The 4,513-nt window shown below is 37.6% G+C and overlaps 1 non-coding gene across 1 annotated transcript; it reads right to left on the reverse strand.

Annotated features, from left to right (window-relative positions):
- Positions 1 to 1,222: 1,222 nt before the first annotated feature.
- On the reverse strand, positions 1,223 to 1,293 carry TRNAC-GCA. Its single transcript has one exon. It is a non-coding gene; the product is annotated as a tRNA-Cys (tRNA).
- Positions 1,294 to 4,513: the final 3,220 nt, after the last annotated feature.

Genomic DNA, 4,513 nt, shown 5'->3' on the forward strand with positions numbered 1-4,513 from the left:
TACAAATATAAATCAAATCAACAACAAAAAACAAACTTGACTAAAATGGACAAAGAATTCCCTAGCAGTCCAGTGGTTAGTATTTGGTGTTTTCACTGCCGTGGCCTAGGTTTAATCCCTGGTCAGAAAACTAAGATACACAAGCCACATGGCACAGCAAAAAAAAAAAAAACACAGAGGACCTGAATAGACATTTTTCTAAATGAGCTATATAGAGGGTCAACAAACATATGAAAAGAAGGTCATCATCACTAATCATTGGGGAAATGCAAATCAAAACCACAATGAGATGTCACTTCACACTTGTCAGAATGACTATCATCAAAAAGATGACAAATAACAGTTGTTGGCAAGGATGAGAAGAATAGGAAACCCTCATGCACTGCTGGTGGTATTGTAAATTGGGGCAGCCATTATGGAAAACAGCATGATTCAAAAATTTCACTTCTGGTTATTTACCCAAAGAAAACAAAAGTACTAATTCAAAAAGGTATATGAAACCATTGTGCACAGTAGCATTATTCACAATAACTGAGATATGAAAGAACCTAAGTATCCACTGATAGATGAATAAAGAAGATTTAATATGTGTACATATACATATATGTACTCACAATAGAATGTTACTCATCCATGAAAAAAATAAAAAGGTGGCATTTATGATAATATGAACAGATCTAGAGGGTATCAGACTAAGTAAAATAAGTCAGACAGAGATAAATGCATGAAAGTGAAAAGTGAAAGTGAAGTTGCTCAGTCGTGTCCGACCCTCAGCAACCTCATGGACTGCAGCTCACCAGGCTCCTCCATCCATGGGATTTTCCAGGCAAGAGTACTGGAGTGGGGTGCCATTGCCTTCTCCGAGAGGTACAAACCTCCAGTTAAAAAATAAATAAGCTCAGGGATGTAATATATAGCATAATAAGTATGGTCAATAATATTGTAATAACTTGATATGAGGACATGATGTTTAGTAGATTTATCACAGTGATCATTTTACAGTGTATGAAAATGTCAGATCACTATGTAGTATACCTGTTACTAACATAATACTGTGTATCAGTTTTATTTCAATTTAAAAAAATGAAAGCTTTGTGCTTAGTTGCTCAGTCGTGTCTGACTCTTTGCAACCCTGTGGACTGTAGCCTGCCAGGCTCCTGTGTCCATAGGGATTCTCCAGGCAAGAACAGAAGTGAGTTGCTGTTAACCTCTCCAGAGGATCTTCCCAACCCAGGGATCGAACCTGGGTCACCTGCATTGCAGGCAGATTCTTTACCACTGAGCCACCTGGGAAGCCTATTATATCACTATATGGAGTATGTATTTAACTTGAGAAGTTGATTTTATTGCCAACTTATCCTACTATATTTTCTTTAACTTCATCCTAAAATCCCTATGTATTTCTATTGGATATAATTTAAACTTCAAGATACAATAAACTATATACTCTTGAGGAAATTTAAGGTTTTTTTCTTCTAAGATTGTTGATAATACATACAATTAGTCACAGGTAGTGACACTAACTGGAGAAGGAGATGGCAACCCACTCCAGTGTTCTTGCCTGGAGAATCCCAGGGATGGGGGAGCCTGGTGGGCTGCCGTCTATGGAGTCGCACAGAATCGGACACGACTGAAGTGACTTAGCAGCAGCAGGGGCAGGAGAATAGCAACAAAAAGAAAAGATAATCTTAAAGCTACAGGAGACTATCTAAAAGAATTTGTTGTTGTTGTTTTAGTCTCTCAGTCGTGACTGACTCTTTGAGTCCCTAGACTATAGCTCACCAGGTTCCTCTGTCCATGGGATTTCCCAGGCAAGAAAACTGGAGTGTGTTTCCATCTCCTCCTCCAGGGGATCTTCCTGACCCAGGGATCAAACCTGCATCTCCTGTGTCTCCTGCATGGCAGGCAGATTCTTTACCACGGGTGCCACCTGTGAAGACACATGTACCCAAATGTTCACACCAGCAATATTTAAGTGTCGATTAACAGATGGATGGACAAAGAAGTTTTGGTATAAAATGTGCAATGGAATATTGCTGGCCAATTTAAAAAAATGAGATTCTGCCACTTAAAACAACATTAAGCAGATAATTAAATAAAGAGTATATTATGTTCTTAGAGCTATTTTGCTCATCAAGATTTTACCCTCCAAAAAAAAAAAAAAGAAACAACATGGATGGACCTAGAAGGTATCATGCTTAGTGAAACAAGTTAGACAGAGAAAGACAAATACTATATGTTATCACTAATATTTGGAATGTAAGAAACCAAACAAAGGAATATAACAAAACAGAAACAAACATATAGACAGAACAAATTGCAATTAACAGTGGGGAGAGGAAACAGTGGGAACAAAATAGGGGTAGGGGATTAACAGGTACAAACTACTATGTATAAAATAAATAAGCTACAAGGATACAGTGTACAGCACAGGAAATTAAGGCAATAATTTATAGTAATTTTAGATGGAATATAATACATAAAAATATTGAAATACTATGTTGTATACTTGATACATAATATATTGTGAATCAACTAATGGCTCAATCAGTAAAGAATCCACCTGTAATCCAGAAGATCTGAGTTTGATCCCTGGGTTGGGCAGATCACTGGAGAAGGAAATGGCAATCCACTCCAGTATGCTTGCCTGGAAAATCCCATAGACAGAGGAGCCTAATGGGCTACAGTCCATGGGGTTGCAAGTGTTGGACACAACTTAGTGACTAACCACCACCACACTAGATACACAAATCAACTGCAAATCAGTAATACAGTTGATATACTGTAAATCAACTATACTTCAATTTCTAAAACTGTGGTATATCCGTATAGTGAAATCCATATAGTCGCTAAGTCGTGTCTGACTCTTGTGATCCCATGGATTGTAGCCTGCCAAACTTTTCTGTCCATGGGATTCTCCAGGCAAGAATACTGGAGTGGGTAGCCATTTCCTTCTCCAGAGGGTCTTCCCAACTCAGGAATCAAACCCAAGTCTCCTGCCCTGCAATAAAAAAGAACTACTGAGTTACACAATAACATGACTGAATCTCAAAGACTTTAGACTAAGTGAAAGAAACTAGTCTCAAAACATTATATGCTGTATGCTTCCATTCATATGACATTCTCAGAAACTAGAAGTTACAGTAACCATGAACAGATCAGTGGTTTTCCAGACATCTGAAGTGGAAGGAAGATGTGACTACGAGGGAATAGCCCAAAAACATTTTTTGGAGTGATGGAACTGTTCTGTATCATGAAAATATTGGTGGTTACAGGAATCAATACATGTGCTAGAATTCATAAAACTATGCACTAAGACTATATTCATAAAATGGTTACATAATTAAAAATAAAAGGGAAAATAAACCAAAGAGATATGAGGATGGCGGACCTTTACTTATCTTCATTGTGTTTGCTTCAGTTTTTTGTTTTAATTCAGGAGTTTTAAAAACTTCTTTTAAAAATATTAGCCTTGAGTTGAGGAGAGGGTGAGATGTCTGGACAGAGTAACATGAAAACTTACATCATCGTATGTAAAATAGATAGCCAGTGGGAATTTGCTGTAAGTCTCAGGGAACTCAAACGGGGGCTCTGTATCAACCTAGAGGGGTGGGATGAGGAGGGAGATGGGAGGGAGGTTCAAGAGGGAGGGGACATATGTATACCTATGGCTGATTCATATTGAGGTTTGACAGAAAACAACAAAATTCTGTGAAGCAATTATCCTTCAATTAAAAAATAAATGTTTAAAAAAATATTAGCCTTAGAGCAGTGGTTATTAACATGTGGCCTCTAGACCAGCACCATCAACATTATCTAGACTTAAATTCTCAGGCCCCATGCCAGACCTGCTGAATCAGAAACTCTTAGAGACCCAAAATAGAAATAGGTTTAGTAAGTTTTCCAGGTGATTCTGATGCACATTAAAGTTTAAGAACCACTGTCTATAGAGAGATTTCTCTCAAGCTTGGTACTATTAACATTGTGGTCTAGATGATTCTTTCTTTTAGGGGGACAAGGAGGATTGTCTTGTGCTTTGCAGCATCCTGGCTTCTACCCACTAGATACAGTAGCAGCCCCCCACCACCCATCATGATAATCAAAGATATCTCCAGATAGTGCTAAATGGCTCTGAGGGAGAAACATTGCCATGGTCAAGAATCATTGCCCTAGAGTAAAACCCTGTTTTTAAAAGTTACCATTTTTCCTTCTAAGTTTTAATGCACATCCATTTTTTTCATTGGCTTCCCATTTCCACATATCTTCTCTTCTGGGCACAAATGTCCATAAGTCATTAATTGTTTTATATCACAGTAAATTTAAGTTTCATAAGCTAGAAATAAGCTCTGTTAGAAGTGGATGTGAATTAAACAAAAGCTATAATTCAGAGTTAATCTCCTGGTTATTTGTAGTAAGTGCTTTGTCAGTAAAAATTTAGTTAGGTCCATGATGGACGGGACTGACTTTAAAAAGCCTATAAATACAAATGCTGAGGTTTTGTTTTCCTAAACAT

Source organism: Bubalus bubalis, chromosome 11 (assembly GCF_019923935.1).
Source record: "Bubalus bubalis isolate 160015118507 breed Murrah chromosome 11, NDDB_SH_1, whole genome shotgun sequence".
Lineage (NCBI taxonomy): Eukaryota > Metazoa > Chordata > Mammalia > Artiodactyla > Bovidae > Bubalus > Bubalus bubalis.